The following is a 20,719-nucleotide window of genomic DNA, read 5'->3' as shown; positions in this document are numbered from 1 at the left end:
CTCCAATACTGCGCTTTACCAAGGGTCTTAGCAAACGGGCACACCAGGAGACTATATCCCACACCTGGCCGGGAGGGTCCCATGCCCAGGGAGCCTCCCTCATTGCTAGCACAGCAGTCTGCGATCTAACTGCAAGGCAGCAGCAAGGCTAGGGGAGGGGCGCCCGCCATTGCTGAGGCTTAAGTGGGAAAACAAAGCCGCTGGGAAGCTCCAACTGGGTGGAGCTCACAGCAGCTCAAGGAAGCCTGCCAGTCTCTGTAGACTCCACCTCCGGGGGCAGGGCACAGTTAAACAACAACAACAACAAAAGCAGCAGAAACCTCTGCAGATGCAAAGGACTGTGTCTGACAGCTTTGAAGAGAGCAGTGGATCTCCCAACATGGAGGTTGAGATCTGAGAACGGACAGGCTGCCTGCTCAAGTGGGTCCCTGACCCCTGAGTAGCCTAACTGGGAGACATCCCCCACTAGGGGCAGACCGACACCCCACACCTCACACGGTGGGATACACCCCTGAGAGGAAGCTTCCAAAGCAAGAATCAGACAGGTACACTCGCTGTTCAGCAATATTCTATCTTCTGCAGCCTCTGCTGCTGATATCCAGGCAAACAGTGTCTGGAGTGGACCTCAAGCAATCTCCAACAGACCTACAGCTGAGGGTCCTGACTGTTAGAAGGAAAACTAACAAACATGAAGGACACCCACACCAAAACCCCATCAGTACGTCACCATCATCAAAGACCAGAGGCAGATAAAACCACAAAGATGGGGAAAAAGCAGGGCGGAAAAGCTGGAAATTCAAAAAATAAGAGCACATCTCCCACTGCATAGGAACACAGCTCATCGCCAGCAACGGATCAAAGCTTGACGGAGAATGACTTTGACGAGATGAGAGAAGAAGGCTTCAGTCCATCAAACTTCTCAGAGCTAAAGGAGGAATTACGTACCCAGCGCAAAGAAACTAAAAATCTTGAAAAAAGAGTGGAAGAATTGATAACTAGAATAATTAATGCAGAGAAGGCCATAAACGAACTGACAGAGATGAAAACCATGACACAAGAAATACGTGACAAATGCCCAAGCTTCAGTAACCGACTCAATCAACTGGAAGAAAGCGTATCAGCGATTGAGGATCAACTGAATGAAATGAAGCAAGAAGATAAATCTAAAGAAAAAAAGAAGAAAAAGAAATGAACAAAGCCTTCAAGAAGTATGGGATTATGTAAAAAGACCAAATCTGCGTCTGATTGGGGTGCCTGAAAGTGAGGGGGAAAATGGAACCAAGTTGGAAAACACTCTTCAGGATATCATGCAGGAGAACTTCCCCAACCTAGTAGGGCAGGCCAACATTCAAATTCAGGAAATACAGGTGAACGCCACAAAGATACTCCTGGAGAAGAGCAACTGCAAGACACATAATTGCCAGATTCACCCAAGTTGAAATGAAGGAAAAAATGTTAAGGGCAGCCAGAGAGAAAGGTCGGCTTACACACAAAGGGAAGCCCATCAGACTAACAGCAGATCTCTCGGCAGAAACTCTCAAAGCCAGAAGAGAGTGGGGGCCAATATTCAACATTCTTAAAGAAAAGAATTTTAAGCCCAGAATTTCATATCCAGCCAAACTAAGTTTCATAAGTGAAGGAGAAATAAAATCCTTTACAGATAAGCAAATGCTTAGAGATTTTGTCACCACCAGGCCTGCCTTACAAGAGACCCTGAAGGAAGCACTAAACACGAAAAGGAACAACCGGTACCAGCCACTGCAAAAACATGCCAAAATGTAAAGACCATCGAGGCTAGGAAGAAACTGCATCAACTAACGAGCAAAATAACCAGTTAATATCATAATGGCAGGATCAAGTTCACACATAACAATATTAACCTTAAATGTAAATGGACTAAATGCTCCAATTAAAATACACAGACTGGCAAACTGGATAAAGAGTCAAGACCCATTTAGTTTGCTGTATTCAGGAGACCCATTTCACATGCAGAGACATACATAGGCTCAAAATAAAGGGATGGAGGAAGATCTACCAAGCAAATGGAGAACAAAAAAAGCAGGGGTTGTAATGCTAGTCTCTGATAAAACAGACTTTAAACCCTCAAAGATCAAAAGAGACAAGAAGGCCATTGCATAATGGTAAAGGGATCAATTCAACAGGAAGAGCTAACTATCCTAAATATATATGCACCCAATACAGGAGCACCCAGATTCATAAAGCAAGTCCTTAGAGACTTACAAAGAGACTTAGACTCCCATACAATAATAAAGGGAGACTTTAACACCCCACTGCCAACATTAGACAGATCAACGAGACAGAAAGTTAACAAGGATATCCAGAAATTGAACTCAGCTCTGCAGCCAGCAGACCTAATAGACATCTACAGAACTCTCCACCCCAAATCAACAGAATATACATTCTTCTCAGCACCACAGCACACTTATTCCAAAATAGACCACATAATTGGAAGTAAAGCACTCCTCAGCAAATGTACAGGAACGGAAATTATAACAAACTGTCTCTCAGACCACAGTGCAATCAAGCTAGAACTCAGGACTAAGAAACTCAATCAAAACGGCTCAACTACATGGAAACTGAATAACCTGCTCCTGAATGACTACTGGGTAAATAACGAAATGAAGGCAGAAATAAAGATGTTCTTTGAAACCAATGAGAGCAAAGATACAACATACCAGAATCTCTGGGACACATTTAAGGCAGTGAGTAGAGGGAAATTTATAGCACTAAATGCCCAGAAGAGAAAGCTGGAAAGATCTAAAATTGACACTGTAACATCACGATTAAAAGAACTAGAGAAGAAAGAGCAAACACATTGAAAAGCTAGCAGAAGGCAAGAAATAACTAAGATCAGAGCAGAACTGAAGGAGATAGAGACACAAAAAAACCCGCCAAAAAAATCAATGAATCCAGGAGTTGGTTTTTTGAAAAGATCAACAAAATTGATAGACCGCTAGCAAGAGTAATAAAGAAGAAAAGAGAGAATAATCAAATAGATGCAATAAAAAAATGATAAAGGGGATATCACCACCGACCCCACAGAAATACAAAGTACCATCAGATAATACTATAAACACCTGTACGCAAATAAACTAGAAAACCTAGAAGAAATGGATAATTTCCTGGACACTTACACTCTCCCAAGACTAAACCAGGAAGAAGCTGAATCCCTGAATAGACCAATAGCAGGCTCTGAAGTTGAGGCAATAATTAATAGCCTACCAACCAAAAAAAGTCCAGGACCAGATGGATTCACAGCTGAATTCTACCAGAGGTACAAGGAGGAGCTGGCACCATTCCTCCTGAAACTATTCCAATCAACAGAAAAAGAGGGAATCCTCCCTAACTCATTTTATGAGGCCAACATCATCCTGATACCAAAGCCTGGCAGAGACACAACAAAAAAAGCGAATTTTGGACCAATATCCCTGATGAACATTGATGCAAAAATCCTCAGTAAAATACTGGCAAACCGGATCCAGCAGCACATCAAAAAGCTTATCCGCCATGATCAAGTGGGCTTCATCCCTGGGATGCAAGGCTGGTTCAACATGCGCAAATCAATAAACGTAATCCAGCACATAAACAGAACCGAAGACAAAAACCACATGATTATCTCAATAGATGCAGAAAAGGCCTTTGACAAAATTCAACAGCCCTTCATGCTAAAAACGCTCAATAAACTCGGTATTGATGGAACGTATCTCAAAATCATAAGAGCTATTTATGACAAACCCACAGCCAATATCATACTGAATGGGCAAAAACTGGAAAAATTCCCTTTGAAAACTGGCACAAGACAGGGATGCCCTCTCTCACCACTCCTATTCAACATAGTGTTGGAAGTCCTGGCTAGGGCAATCAGACAAGAGAAAGAAATCAAGGGTATTCAGTTAGGAAAAGAAGAAGTCAAATGGTCCCTGTTTGCAGATGACATGATTGTATATTTAGAAAACCCCACTGTCTCAGCCCAAAATCTCCTTAAGCTGATAAGAAACTTCAGCAAAGTCTCAGGGTACAAAATTAATGTGCAAAAATCACAGGCATTCTTGTACACCAGTAACAGACAGACAGAGAGCCAAATTATGAATGAACTTCCATTCACAATTGCTTCAAAGAGAATAAAATACCTAGGAATCCAACTTACAAGGGATATAAAGGACCTCTTCAAGGAGAACTACAAACCACTGCTCAGTGAAATAAAAGAGGACACAAACAAATGGAAGAACATACCATGCTCATGGATAGGAAGACTCAATATCATGAAAATGGCCATACTGCCCAAGGTAATTTATAGATTCAATGCCATCCCCATCAAGCTACCAATGAGTTTCTTCACAGAATTGGAAAAAACTACTTTAAAGTTCATATGGAATCAAAAAAGAGCCCGCATCTCCAAGACAATCCTAAGTCAAAAGAACAAAGCTGGAGGCATCACGCTACCTGACTTCAAACTATACTGCAAGGCTACAGTAACCAAAACAGCATGGTACTGGTACCAAAACAGAGATATAGACCAATGGAACAGAACAGAGTCCTCAGAAATAATACCACACATCTACAGCCATCTGATCTTTGACAAAGCTGAGAAGAACAAGAAATGGGGAAAGGATTCCCTATTTAATAAATGGCGCTGGGAAAATTGGCTAACCATGAGTAGAAAGCTGAAACTGGATCCTTTCCTTACTCCTTATACGAAAATTAATTCAAGATGGATTAGAGACTTAAATGTTAGACCTAATACCATAAAAACCCTAGGAGAAAGCCTAGGTAATACCATTCAGGACATAGGCATGGACAAGGACTTCATGTCTAAAACACCAAAAGCAACGGCAACAAAAGCCAAAATTGACAAATGGGATCTAATTAAACTAAAGAGCTTCTGCACAGCAAAAGAAACTACCATCAGAGTGAACAGGCAACCTACAGAATGGGAGAAAATTTTTGCAATCTACTCATCTGACAAAGGGCTAATATCCAGAACCTACAAAGAACTCAAACAAATTTACAAGAAAAATACAAACAACCCCATCAAAAAGTGGGCAAAGGATATGAACAGACATTTCTCAAAAGAAGACATTCATACAGCCAACAGACACATGAAAAAATGCTCATCATCACTGGCCATCAGAGAAATGCAAATCAAAACCACAATCAGATACCATCTTGCACCAGTTAGAATGGCAATCATTCAAAAGTCAGGAAACAACAGGTGCTGGAGAGGATGTGGAGAAATAGGAACACTTTTACACTGTTGGTGGGATTGTAAACTAGTTCAACCATTGTGGAAAACAGTATGGCGATTCCTCAAGGATCTAGAACTAGAAGTACCATATGACCCAGCCATCCCATTCCTGGGTATATACCCAAAGGATTATAAATCATGCTGCTATAAAGACACATGCACACGTATGTTTATTGCGGCACTATTCACAATAGCAAAGACTTGGAATCAACCCAAATGTCCATCAGTGACAGACTGGATTAAGAAAATGTGGCACATATACACCATGGAATACTACGCAGCCATAAAAAAGGATGAGTTTGTGTCCTTTGTAGGGACATGGATGCAGCTGGAAACCATCATTGTCAGCAAACTATCGCAAGAACAGAAAACCAAACACCGCATGTCCTCACTCATAAGTGGGAACTGAACAATGAGATCACTTGGACTCGGGAAGGGGAACATCATACACCAGGGCCTATCACGGAGAGGGGGGAGAGGAGAAGGATTGCATTGGAAGTTATACCTGATGTAAATGACGAGTTGATGGGTGCTGACGAGTTGATGGGTGCAGCACAGCAACATGGCACAAGTATACATATGTAACAAACCTGCACGTTACGCACATGTACCCTAGAACTTAAAAGTATTATAATAATTTTAAAAAAGAAAGAAAGAAAAAAAAAGAAAACAAGGCACCTCATGAAAGAGCATTTGGAAATATATAAAAGTCAAATGAAGAAAAAACGTCATCTATAATTCTCCCACCCAGCCAGCCACACTGTGGAAAAGAGATAATAAAAAGAAATAAATAAAGAGCCTTATCTGTTCCTTTTTCCCATACATAGGGCCTCGAAAAAAAGACTTAAATTGGGCACTGTTTTTCAAACATCATACTGTCTATACAGCCTTGAATTCTGCTTTTGTACAATGTAGCACTATTCGTAAGTATTTTTCCATGTTTTTACACAGTCTTTTTAAATATTTTGAATGGCCACATAATATTCCATCAATTGGACAAACCGTAATTTTCCTCACCATTCCCCTATTGCAGGCTTTCCCCAATACTTTACTGTCATAAATAACATTGGTTGGAAAGCGTTTTTGGTCTTTAGGGTTATTTCCGTAGGCCACATTCCCAGAACTGGAATTACTATCTCAAAGAGTATGAATGTTGTTAAGACTTTGACATCCAATGCCAAATTGGTTCCCACGAGGCCTGGCCAACATTGTCTTCTACGTGCGATGTGAACGGGTCTGTGTCCTACACCCTCCTCACTCAAGCACAGAAACGTGCTTTAATGTCACAGCCTGTGATGGATGAGAAAGAGCACCTCATGGTTGCTTGGCTTTGTGCCCCGATAGTCACTTGGGGCCAACGTTTCCCTGTATTTGTGGATGGGTCGTCTCTCTAAGAACTCGTAGCTACGGCCGTTGCTCATTTGTCTCATGGTGGAGGCGTCTCTGTGTTTTCTTAGTCATCAGTTTGCCTAAGGATGTAAGTCCTCTCTGTATTTGCTGAAAATATATTTTGAGTCTTTCTTTTTGGCCTTTATATTGTTCTTTTTTTTTCACATACATAAGTTTTTCATTTGTGTGGCGTCATCTGGCTTTCCTTCCCTTAGAGCCACCTTCTGCTGCTTCTGAGCTTAGGAAACCCTTCCCTCCTCCAGTTTTTGATTGATATTGTTGAAAAAAAAAAAAAGTGTTGTTTTAACTCTTTGCTGCATCTGGAATGTGTTAGTGAGAGGAGGGGATCACACACCCATCCGTAGAGGGGGCCTCATTTCCCCTTCAGATTGCTTTCTTCACAGCCTCCTCTCCTCTTTCCTTTGGGTCCCCAGAGAGAAAGATGAAAGAGGGGCTGGGGAAAAAGAGGGGCTGGAGAAAATCAGGAGTTGGGGAAAGGCAAAGGCTTGCAGCGGCCATTCCTGCCCAGGGAGTCCACCGCACCATAGCTGCTCACACGACCTGACTGCGTTAGTTTATCTGTTTGAGAAGGAAACGGAGGTACCCTTCCTGGTAGCTGGGGTGCAGCGACACTTGCAATGGCCGAAAGCCAAAAGGCAGACAGCGGCGCTGGAGCTGAGGCCTTCTTGACGGGGCTCAAGCCACTCTTGGGATGGTGGGCTACAAACCTCAGAAGCATAAAGCTAGGGCAAACATACCACTAGGCAGGGCATCCTCAGGAGGGGGCCAGAGCAGGAGGTCACCAGGGTCAGGAGGAGCCAGGCAGAGAAAGGCACGAGGCTGACCCTCTGGGATGGCTTCCCGGGTCTCTACTCAGCAGCCTCTCTGTCTGCTCTTGAGACTCACTGCTCCTAAGATCCCAGAAAAGGAGAAAGTGGACTTCCATGCAAGTTTATAGGGCTCCGGTCAACATGGCCACCATTTCCCCACACCCCAGCTTTTCGGCTCCAGGCCAGGCCTCAGAAGGTCACTTCTTCCCCAGCACGCACAGCTGAGGACCCCTGGATCCAGGCAATTCTACCATAACCTTTGCCTGGACCAGAGGAATCCTCTGTAAAAACAAACATCTCTCTTCCCTTCTCCTCCATCTATCTTTCTATCCATCCATCCATCCACCCACCCACATAAGCACCTACGGATTCACCTACCCATCAATACACTCACCGACCCACTCACCCATTCACCCAACCATCTATCCCTTCATTCATCCATCCACCCACCCACCAACCTACCCATGCACCCCCCTAACCATAGATCTCTCCATCCATCCACTCACCCGTTCACCCTTCCGTTCATTCATCCATCCATTATCCACTCACCCATGCAATCACCCACCCACCCACTCATCCACCCATCCATCCATCCGTCCATCTGTCCATCCATCCATCCATCCATCCATCCATCCATCCATCCATCCATCCATCCATCCATCCTTACTTCCATCCATCCAACCAGCCACGTATCCACTCACCCATTCATCAATCCATCTACCCACCCAATCACCCATCCGTAAACTCACCCACTTATCCACCCACTCTTCTATCCATTCACCTACCCATCCATCCATCCATCCATCCTCCATTTCTCCAATCATCCATCTATCCACCCACTCATCTGTCTCCATCCTATATCACTCATCCACCCATCCATGAGTTCATCTGTTCACATGCCCATCTATTTATCCAACAAATTTCTCTCATTCGGCAGTCTTCTCTCTGTCAGGCCCATTTAGGGCAACTCTGAGGTTGATGACAGAGCAAGTCAGAATCAGTCCATCCCAACGATGCTGAGGACCTTCTGGCTAGGCACCATCCCTGCTTTGTGGCTCTGCAGTCAGGTCACCCTTGGCCCCTATGGGGATAGCAGCCATGGGAATGTGAAGAAGGCAAAACATTCCTTGCCACTTGCCATGTTCATGGTGGCCAAGGGAGACAGGGCTTCTCTGCTGGAGCAAGGGAAGGGGCCTCTTGCTGCAAGGCAGGCCAGGCAGGGCAGCATTTGGAGAGAGGGTTGGGGCTGACGCCCACTGACCCTGCCCACAGCACATCCAAAAGAAGCGTCCGAACAAAGACCTAATGGAGCTCCGGGCCCTCATTGACAGCCACGTTGAGGCTCGGAAGAAGGAGGAAGAAGAGCTGATCGCTCTCAAGGAGAGAATCGTGAGAAGGGCAGTTCAGGTTGCAGCACGGACTGGTGGGCACCCTGGGAGGAGCTGGGGACATGGCTGAGCAGACCCCGGTCTCTGGCAGCAGGAGAAGCACCCGTGCAGAGACAGCAGAGGAGCAGAGGATTCGGGCAGAGAAGGAGAGGGAACGCCAGGTCAGACTGGCAGTGAGGAGTGCACCATCCCCACCACTGCCTCATCAGTGAATGAAACCCAGGTCCAGAGAAATGTAGGGGGCTGAGGCCTTCCTCCTCCCGGGTTTCTCATGGTCACTGGCCAATGAGCAGAGCCACTGACTAAGACCCCCACACCCTGCAGTAACCCGCACAAGGGAACCAATCCTGGCCAAGACCTGGAGCTTCCTTCCAGACAGTTCTAAGCCCAGGGCGGGTCCCTAAAGCCTGCCCAGAAAGCACAGCACTCCCTCCATCCCTGAGCATCTTGGGGCCAGGGTCTCCACTGGAGGAAAAAGCCAGAAGTGAGGAGGAGGACACCATGAGGAAGGCAGAGAACAATCTGAAGAAGAGGAAGGCTCTGTCTTCCATGGCAGCCAACTACAGCAGCTATCTGGTCAAGGTGCGTACCGCTGCTGGGAGCATGGTGGCAGCCTTCAGTGTGGGCTGCTCCCAGTGCCCTCCAGAGACCAGGCCCCTCTCTTTGGGCCTGGACCCTACAGGCTGACCAGAAGAAAGGTAAGAAGCAGACGGATTGCAAAATGAAGAAGATTCTGTCTGAGAGATCCGATATCAACCACCTCAGTGAAGACAAACTGAGGTGAGGGGTAGATGTTGCAGGACTCAGCCCTGAGGGTCGGGGGGTGACCCTGCAGGACCTGGCAACTCCTCCCCAGGCACCCCAGGCCCCTGTTCCTCGCTGGCTGGAGGAGGACTCCAGGGGCCTGGCCCTACCTTGGGGGCTTATTCAGGTAAGCCTCACCACTTCCTCTGCCTCAGGGACAAGGCTGAAGGGAGCCAGAGTTGGGAAGGAGGTGTCCGCAGGCGTCACCTGCACCTTTGCCCCATTCATGGTTCACATTCCCCGCCCCACATCCTGCCACAGGCTGAAGGTAAGTGGCCAGGTCTGGACTGCTGTGTGTGGCAGCCGAGTCCAGTACAGGCCACTGAGAGTAAGACCAGGTACGAGCCAGAGGGCCAAAGGACGGCGTCGCCCTGCACAAGGAGCCAGGAGACAGTAAGGGAACCGAAGAGCCCTGGTGGGGTCCCAGCAGCCCCGCCCACCCTGTGGTGGAGATGGGCCTTTGACCAACACACGCAGGCCTGACCCTCGGGTCGTCACAGTGAGTCACTCGTGTTGTTCACAGATCACCATGCTCAGGAGGTACACTGACCAGGCCCAGAAGCAATGAGTAGTCCTGCCGTCCTTGCTCCATGCCAGGCACAGGGGCCTGTGGGACCAGCTGCTGATCCCTAACACGGGCTGGTGGTGGCCGGTCTCAGCAGGACAGAAACAAGACTAATCTGGCCAGGCCACTCGGGCCAGTATCTGCAGGCCTGTGACCAGCGACCTGGAGCCTCCTCCCTCTCCTGCACCCAGGGGAGCCCTGGCGGATGGCAGAGTCAGGAGGAGGGAGCCCAGTGGGACTCGCCCATCATGCCCTCGCCCCGAGTCTGGCACTGGCTGCAGGGAGAAGGCAGCCAAGGGACCTCCGGATGGAGCTGCGAGGGTGGCCTTTGGTGTGGCCAACCGGGGCCCTCAAGTGACCCGCCCTCCCAGGGACCTAGGACAGGAAGTTAAGCAGCCAGGGCTTTGTCACCAGCCCCTCTGTGACGCTGGGCAAAATCATGGACTCCTCAGGATGGTGATGCCTCTTCCATAAAATCGTGTCCCTGGAGGCTGTGGAATCCCTTGGCACAGCTACTCGACCACCTGCACGGGGCTGCACTCAGGGTGCTCCCAACGATGTCACGCTGGGCATCCTGTCACCAAGCCCAGCTGTGCAGCCAGTTCCATTTCCCCAAGGATCGCCGTGTTTGGGGGCTACTTGGAGTTTGGATGTTTTCTGGGATTCTTCTCCCTCCTCCTGTGGCCCTGGCTTCCCTGCGGCGCCTAGGGCAGTCTCCTCCACAGTGCAGGTGACGTCACAGCTTCCCCGTTGTGCTGTCAGGGATCCTGTGCAGGCCCTTCTGAGGGCAGGCAATTGGCGTGGTGTGCATGTGCCTGCGTGTGTGCACGTGTGCATGTGCTGAGGGTGCTCAGGAACGTGTGAGGGCACGACCTTTCCCAGCCACGCATCCTGCTGAGTAGCCTTGTCTGAAAGGGGCTGGCCTGGCAGGCCCAAGCACTCCTCTCCCCCGCCTGCCTCCATCCCTCAGCCACACCCAGCTCCTCCTCACTCAACGGCCATGTGAAGCCCTCTGACAAATGGGGCAGGCTCCTGGGATCATCACCCCTCGGAGGCCACCGCCTGGAGGGCCATGAGCTCCTTTGAGGCCAAGCATCTGGGAGGATTATTGTCTGCCAAGACAGTCTTCCCCAGCTGGGGGTCTGTCTGCAGTGGTACCTCAGGCAAGGAAGGAAGGACAGAGGGAGTGTGTCCCGGGCTCACGTGCTAGCCCCCTAACCACACTAACGACCCAGGCCCGCCAGGCACAGGTGAGTGCGCTCTGCCTGGACTGAAACTGGGTGTGCGCCCTGAGAGCGGCCTGGCATTGGGCTGACAGTCCTCCCAGAGTCGGGGAGTGAAAGGGGTATGGCCAGAGGCCTTGACCCTCAAGGACCACTTGCTTCCCACTTGCAAGAGCAAGAAGGCTGGGTCCTGGGCCAAGGGCAAAGTGGGTGGGTGCTGGAAGTAGAGAGGCCAGAAAGGACCCTCAAGGCAGAGACCCTCCGCCTCTCCTGGGACTTCGCATCCTCCAGCCCCACAATCTTATCATCAGGGGCTCCCTGACAATCCTGGGGGTGGAGAGGCCATCCTGGAGCACCGCCCCCATCTCTGTCCTCGCTGCCTCCGTCCTCCCGTGGCCTGTGAATAAAGCCTCAGACCTCCCTCCACAGTGTGCTCTTGCTTTTGCATGGGGGCCCTGGGCGACATGGGGTGAGGGAGGGTAGGGGCTGCCCAAAGGCAGAGCATCCTGGCCACCTGCAGGCCAGCTGAGGAGAGGACTGGCCAGCATGTGCCACCAGCTGCTACAGCCAGGGCAGTGCCCGAATGCCCATCAGATGCTGCCCATGGCTTTTTCCTCTAAAATGTCGGCTTTGTTCCTGCTGTAGCCTATAGGACCCCTCTACTCTCCACTTCCACGGGGTCTTCATGCAGGAGAGATCTGCAGACCTCACCACCAGCCCCAGACCCCATCCGTCCATGCTAGCTCTAAATCCACTGGGGGCAGAGAAAGTTTGCCTCAGGAGGGGGTGAGAGAGGAGGGCAAGGCTGCCAAGGAGACTTTGCCATCCCCCAGAAAGGCGGAGCCAGGCATGAGGGGGCCACACACACACAAAAACATCTCAGGCGTGTGAACCCACAACATGTAAACACGCACACCGAAACATCATCCAAGGAGTGTAACCCCACAACACATACACGCACAGCAACATCATCCAAGGTGTGTGAGAGCAAATACACACCCACACACAAAACACCCCTCCACCATGCGCGCACACACACACACATCTTCTCAGGTGTGTGACCCCAGAACACACAAACACACACCCACAGAAGCATCATTCCAGTTGTGTGACCCGACAATGCAAACACACACAGAGCAACATCATTCCAGGTGTGTGAGACTTCACAACACACACACAGACAAAATATCACCCCTCCACAACACACACACAAACATCATCTCAGGTGTGTGACCCCAGAACACACACACAGAAACATCACCCCGTGTGTGAGACCTGACAACACACACACACACACACACACACACACACACAAATATACACAGAAACATATTCCCAGGTGTGTGAGACCCCACAACACACACACACACACACAGAACCATCATCCCAGGTGTGTGAGACCCCACAACACACACACAAACACACACACAAAGCGTTACCCCTCCACAACACATACGCACACAGAAACATCATCTCAGGTGTGTGAACCCACAACACACACATACACACAAACAAACATCATTCCAGGTGTGTGACCCCACAACACACACACACAGCAACATCATCCCAGGTGTGTGAGACCCCATAACATAAACACACACAAAATCACCCCTCCACAACACACACACACGCACACACACAAGCATCATCTCAGGTGTGTGACCCCAGAACACACACACACACACACAAAAACACAAACACATACAGAAACATCATCCCAGGTGCTTGAGACCCAACAACACACACACACACACACCCACACACACACACACACACACACACACACACACAGAAACGTCTGTTAAAGTTTTCCTTTAATATACTCTTCACGTGCTATTTCTTAGAGGTCAGTCTTTCACCAATGATGCGTTCATGGCTAATCTTTTAGTGGAAACGTGCTAGCTGGTGTATTGTGAACTCAATTATTACCTAAATTCAGCAATCCTCTAATTGAAATGTAAAATTGAAAATGGAAGTTTTCCATTTCCTCCATGTTATGATGCAGGCTCGAGTAAGAATTTCAATTTGTTCTGCTTAAACTTCTTGCTGAGAACTGTGACTGTTTTGTCTTCCTTTTTTCTGTTCAGTCTGAAATCTTACTCTTCTCCTCCTCAAGATTATTCCTTCTATTCTATCCTACTGCTCGCTTCATGTTGCTTGGTTCTAAATTCTCTCCTGAAATAATTTCAAATCCTGCACTAAGGATCTTGTGTTAAGGTGTAAAGTTCCCTGTACAATTTTAATGATAAATATACAGCCCCCTCGTGTTTCATAACTCTGCGTTTCGGTGATACCCACTTAACTGAAAAATGTTGGACTCTTCCGTGTCCACATTTGAAGGCTTACAAATACTTTCCTTTTTAAATAGTATTTAAGCCCAGTGACTGCTTTTCTGCTAAATGCTCTTGTAGTTCTTAGTATCCTCACATAACCAGTAAGAATGCTTTGCATATACTGAAGTCACAGAAACTATGGCCAGGCACAGTGGCTCACACTGGAGCCAGTGTGGAAGACTGAGGCAGACGGACTACTTGAGCCCAGGGCTTTAATGTCAGCTCTGACAATGTAGTGAAATGCTGTCTCTAGAAAAATATAGAAAAAAACTATTGGATAGGTGTGGTGGTGCATGCCACTAGTCACAGCAATTCAGGAGACTGAAACAGAAGAATTGCATGTGCTCAGGAATTTGAGGCTGCAGTGAGCCATCATCTTACCAGTGCCTGGCCTGGTGGGAGCGAGACTCCAAACTGACAAAGAAACTGAACATGCAATTTTTAGGTTGGAACACCGGGGGTCCAATAAAACGGGACCTAGGAAATGGAAGAATTGATTAGATTAAGAAGCCTGTCATCAAAGAATACTGCCAGGAACTTTAAGGAAAAGTGAGAGGAATTCTCTAGCAAACAAAGCATTAAATGGAGCATTTGCCTCTTTGTAATCATTTCTTTGATCTGCAGTTAGAAGGTCAAGTATTTCTTCACCATAAATCTGAAATTCGCCTAGTGAGATTCAAACTAAAATAAAAGCTATCTATCAATAAATAGGTCCATGTATGTGTCAATTCTAATATGTTTCTCAATCTTAAGCTTTCAGGTAAATAGTTCATTTTCAGTCACACAAAAACTACGGTCTGGCTCTCAGGTAGCATTTACCTTGGCCTCCCATCCCACCATTGCTTCTTGCCACAGTCGAAGGGGCAGCTTTTTTAGGAGGAGGACTTCCAATTCTTGAAGATGGACCTCTTTTAACTCCAAATGTTCCCTAGAAGAACTCAGGTGGAGATCAGCAGTGTATCTGCCCTTATCTGTGTTTCAAACAAAATCTTGAGAAGTATCACTGTTTCTTAAATGGCTAAATTTTAGATGTTATAAATCTTTCTTACATATTGCAATCTTAAAATTGCACATTTCTCTAAATAAAATTCAGCACTTCTATATGAGATTAGTGTAATTCAAGCAATAAAAGTCCGTTTAGAAAATCTACAAAAATAATCAGGAATCATTATATATTGGTGTGTGAAAGAGATATGGGATAAGTGGAGAGTGGAGAGCAGAAAGCTATCAGTTAAATATGTAATTATAATCTAAATCAAGAAAAACATATTAGGAGATCAATGATAAATGGCTGTTCATATCATTATGGTATGAAAAAAGCTTCATCAAAACATCAGAATGTTAAACCAAATTCCACTCAAAGGAAATCAAATAGTTACAGAATCAAAAAGTGACACCTCAGAAAAATTAATTCTCTGTAAAATGTGCTAACAGAATTTAGCATTCCTACAGTTCCTTTATGAAACACAGTAATTTTCAGCTTAGGCTATGCTCATTTTAATAATCTTTAAGAATTGCATTCTAAATAATGAAAAATTTTTATATGTCTACAAAAAATGTAGTTATATTCCAATTCCCTGGTGGTGTCACAGGCATCAACAGTGACATTCTCCTGCATGGCAGAGTATTATTAAACTTCAACCTCAAGATCAATTGAGACTAAAAAGGACACAAAGCTCTGTCTCTTATAAGAGAGTGGAACATACACTGCAATTTCAACCTGAGAAAACATCTTCAATGAAGTACACATCTAGTTGTTCAAACTCCAAATGACATGTTAGGTTTTTGAAGGTTGGTTGATAGATAATACAATCTAACCAATAGGTATATTTTTAATGCATAGTTTGCTTTTTGTTTTTTTAAGTAAAAATTGGCCCCTCATTCCTATCGAGTAAATCTCTCAGAAATACCATTTTCAGTGACTCATCTTCCAGCGAGGAAAGTTACATACTTGTTTGTGAAGCAGTGGTTTTTAGACTTCTCCTGAGTCATAGACTCTTTGGAGAAATTAAAGTTCTACATTCCTTAAATGAAAGATTCTGTATGGCAGGCCAATGTGCATCTTCTCCATATCAAAATGAAAAAGGAATAGATCTGCCTACGTGTGTGCACGTGTATTCAGAGAAAAACAAATATTGTGAAATCATTTCTAAAACACTGAGTTACTAATGTCCTGTTGGAGGGTTTCCATGATTTCGTCGTATTTTGACAATGCAACTTTTATGAACTTTGGGGTCCCAAAGTAAGAAACTCTAAAGTAATAGGAATGGGAATGAGTTCTACAGAAATCCTGTTGAGTATAGACAATCAGCAATCATAAACTCAATTCAGTTTGAGATTTGCATTATTTCTATGCATAAGATTTGAAAACAATTTTTAGATATAAGTTCAATCATTCTTGTAATACTTCTTTAGGATTTACAAACCATTTTGTTCATTAACAAGAATTTAATTTACTTTTCATAGGAAGTAAATATAATTGAGAAATTTCTACATCTCCAAACGCTGTCTTTCATTTACTCTGGTTTCATCTTTATGTGTTAAAATATTACCCTAGTGTCCTCCACCTGAGGGATGCCATCCTCTTGTTCCTCCGCTACATCCTCTTTTCAATCTCAGACTTCCTAAAGGGCTTATGTGTCCTGAAGGAGATGGTGTTCTCCACGTACCACCACTGTGAAAAGACGGTTTGTTGGCTTGTTCTACTTTTATCGCTTTTCCATGCAAAAACTAAAAGTATTAAGTATACTATCAATACAATTGTTACATTTAACCTAAACACATTTTACAAACATTCTTCAACAACCGTATTTCAGGTCTAGATGTTTTCTTTGAAACAAACTTTTTTCTTTTTTTTTTTTTTTTCCTGAAATGACCACACCATTCACAAGGTGAAACTTGAGATATTTACGGAGTACATGCCCTTCCATGAAGGGATTCACACATATTCCATTATTCAAATTTCTTGAAAGGCCTCCAGTGTTAAAAAATAACACCTCAAGAAAAATTAACCTGTCATAAATTCTATAAGACAAGGTAGCACATCTTTTTTTACAATGCATAATATACTTCATCTTTGCATCCACATCATTAACTAAAAAACGTCAGTGTCTCAGGTGTATATGAAAGAATGTCTCATTAGAAAAGTAAGGTTATTGTCCAGACGTGGTGTCTCATGCCTGTAATCCCAGCACTTTGGAAGGCTGAGGTGGGCAGATCATGAGGTCAGGAGATGGAGACCATCCTGGTTAACACCGTGAAACCTGAATTTCTACTACAGAAAAAAAAAAAAAAAAAAAAAAAACTGGGTGTGATGTAGTCTACTAGAGGAAGCTGAGGCAGGAAAATGGCGTGAACCTGGGTGGTGGAGCTTTCAGTGAGCCAAGATCACGCCACTGTATTCCAGCCCAGGTGACAGAGGGAGACCCCATCTGAAAAAAAAAAAAAAAGAAAAGAAAAAGAAAAAAGAAAGAAAAGAAAAAGTGAGGTGAGGTTATTTAGTCAAAGTGATTAGTCACATTATTGATTTTGTATTGTTTCTTGTTTATTTGGCTTATAGTTATGTACAATGTCTCTGTATGATTTAAAATTCTACACTTACTCTACTTCTGTTTCCTTAAATGTGATCCTTGGTTGGTGTCGTTCATGTTTTCAGCCTTACTCGTTTCTTATGTGTCCCTAAAAAACAACTCTTAGTAGAGTACTACATGTCATTTCTCAGAAATGCTTAAATGTCCTAATTAAATTCACAATAACTTTCTCCAGTTTAATCTTTTCTATAGTCTAAAGTAATGTTTGAAAACAGTTCAGCTAAGAACTCTATTTAAAAATTACATGGCTTTGGTCCTTGGTGGAAGATCTTAAATCCCTTCCAAGATCTCTTTCAGTCACATAGCCAACTTTTCTTACTTTGAGACTTCTTTTGTTATTTCTAGTCCTAAAAGATTTTCCCCAGATTTGCATATGGGTGCTTGCTTCCTAGTATTCTGAGGTTAGTCAAAATTTCTTAAACTGTTCTTTGCCCCTGAAAGTACCTCCTTTGTGTCCATTCTTAATACTTAGGTGCATATAACACACACGCGCGCGCACACACACACATGTATGTATAATATAATATAAATATATATACTACCTATAGTATATATATACACACACACAATAAACCTTGTGACATGAAGTAATTTAGAAATCACATCTACAAAAATTGCCTGTTTTCTGCTTGAAAACTAGTGGAAAAATATTATCACAGATTATTATACATAAGTCAGAAACACCTCCAGTCCTGACACCATGCAATGAACCAAAAGAAACTCTCAGGTTCTACCACACCTTCAGATACAAAAGTGGAAGAATAAATAAACATGTTCTGTCTGCTATGTACTGGGAAGTGTGCTACATGTGACAGAAATATAAGCAACTAGGAAAATTTAAATATACACTAAAGGCAATTTAACAATCAAGAGATATGATATACATGGTACAGGGAGTACAAAATACCTACTATATAGGATGAGGAAGAAACTATAAATTCTAAGTTGTTTTTGAAGCGTAAATTGTTATTTCTGAGACATTTACAGAGAACAGTAATGCTCACGCAGTTCAAGAAAGCATATTCAAGATAGCATGAGGGGTAACAGAAACTACAATCAGATTGTGATAATGTTATAAAACAAAAAGCTCCCAAGGGTCCAGAATGGAATGATCTTGACTGCAACGTAAAGGAATTCTGTAGTTAATAGTATTACAGAAGAGTTTAAAGCTGCAATAAACAAACAATCCCTTGACTGTTAAGACTCAATAGGACAAGAGACCATTGATTGCATCAAAACAAGTTATCCAATACACTGGGAAAACTAGTAATTACGTATGCATGTTACATAAACCACTCTGATGACTAAAGACATTCTTAGGAGAAAAGGGCAACGATGGGGTAAAAATGCCAGTTAGTTGTTCTGTTATCCAAATTCAATGTCCTCAGATTATTTTCTATTTTCAACTTCTTAACACTTCCTTAAATGAAAACGCCTTCTTTAAATATACTTTCTCTAGAATGTACTTTCAGAGAGTGGGGAAGAATGTTTCCATCACGTGAGTCTGTCTAGGTGTCTTCTACAGAAGATTTCTTTCTGGTAAGTCAGACTCGGTGTCTATCCACAGTGTGTATATGCTACACAATTATTTCTATAATTGGAAATAATTCCATTACTAGCATTTAATAGATACTGACTGCTTTCTCTCATTTTCCTGAGGATTTCTTCTAAGTTGTACCGCTCTTTGTAAGCTTTGAAAACCTGCTGACACTCCTATTGAAATACAAACATGGAAACTGGATTACCATATACTAATTTATGTAATGTGCATTCCTATATCGTTTCAACTACACTTGCATTTATATGGCAAAAGGAAGAGGATGGCTAAAGCATTTCAGTTCATGTGGCATTCTGCTATCTTCAAAAGTTTAATCCTACTAAAAAGACCTACTAATACTGTTAACTGAAAAACGGAGTTAGGATATTATTCACTAGGGACCCTTACCTTTCCATTCCTATCTTTGGCAGCATTCTTAGCATCTGCAGCGTTCTCACAAGGAATAAATGTGAAGCCTCTGCACTTGTCGGTTCGATTTTCTTCAAAAGAACTAAAATATATGAAAACATTTTACATTTATGTAACGGAATAACCACAGTACTAACCATCTGAAAGTTACATCAAACCAAAAAAAAAAAAAAAATGCACTTTACATCATTACTGTGATTTAATACTAAGTCACCCGTATAGTGTGCCTATTTTACTTCATTTTGTTCGCTACCTGCACAAATAATGTACTTTTGCTTGTTTTCCTTTCACAGTAGTAGGTGACCCTTACCACAGACCCTTCACTTGCAGGCCATGAGATTTTTTCAAATATCAAATTGAAACTTAAAACAGCAGTTTAAAAACAACAACAAAAAATCACTTTGGACGCATATATTCAAGCAAATATATTGAGTATATGTTTACTTGTACTTGTAAAAATATATGTATACAGAATACCCAAAAATAGATGTTGGTGTTAAGAGTTACCTTCTGATAAGGGACCATGTTTCCCAAATACTGCCTTAAGCATCCTTTCCTTGGCTTCTCTACTTAGACCACAAATGAACAGCTTGCCAGGCTGATTCACTTCCATCATTTTGCTGTAAATGGTAAAAAATTATCTATATTTAGATAACGATAAGGAAGCCCAAAAGATAAAATTTTATTACATACGGTGTTGAAAACTCAAGTGAAGTACCCTTACAGAGGCTGACATCTTTTTAGTATTTCTTACTTGAACTATGAAAAATGTGTAACATACAGAGCAAAAGAAGCACTGACTTCATGGACAAACGCTGCATTTTACTATGTACCTCACAAAAACTTGCTTGTGAAAATCAGATAAGAAAAGCCTTGTGATTTTCTAAAGTTGCAATACACAGGAAGCCTATTTAAACACTTTAATTTGAAAATTATGCATTTGGGAGGTACAATGTGATTTTGTTTGTTTTCTTGTCTTCCCCCCCGCCCCCCGCCCCTCGCCCCCACCTCGAGAACCTTCAATTTCCTTTAGCCAAAGTGCACTGCTCACTGAAGCGTCCTCCACACAGCCTCAAGTGATCGTGCCAAGTCTCAGCTTCCCAAGTAACTGCGAGTAGAGGCGCTCGCAACCTTAGCTGAGTGTGTGTGTGTGTATGTGTATGTGTATGTGCGTGTGTGTCCGTGTGTGTGTGTGTGTGTGTGTGTGTGCGTGAATACACACAGGTTTCCCCATGTTGCCGAAGCTGGTCTCAAACTCCTGGGCTCAGGTGAACTGCTGGCATGGGGCTATAAAATCGATGAGATTTCAAGGGTGAAACACCACGCCAAGCCTGATATTTTGATATATGACTAAATTAACCTAAT

General features: G+C 44.1%; 1 pseudogene; it reads right to left on the bottom strand.

The window, feature by feature from the left end:
* The window catches only part of LOC141409580 (RNA-binding motif protein, Y chromosome, family 1 member B-like), a 78,694-nt pseudogene extending 58,724 nt beyond the window's left edge, over positions 1-19,970 (bottom strand).
* Between the last annotated feature and the right edge of the window lie 749 nt (positions 19,971-20,719).

This window comes from Macaca fascicularis, chromosome Y (genome assembly GCF_037993035.2).
Source record: "Macaca fascicularis isolate 582-1 chromosome Y, T2T-MFA8v1.1".
In the NCBI taxonomy this organism is placed as follows: domain Eukaryota; kingdom Metazoa; phylum Chordata; class Mammalia; order Primates; family Cercopithecidae; genus Macaca; species Macaca fascicularis.
Note: the sequence above shows the minus strand (reverse complement) of the source record. Positions and strands in the feature narration are given on the sequence as shown.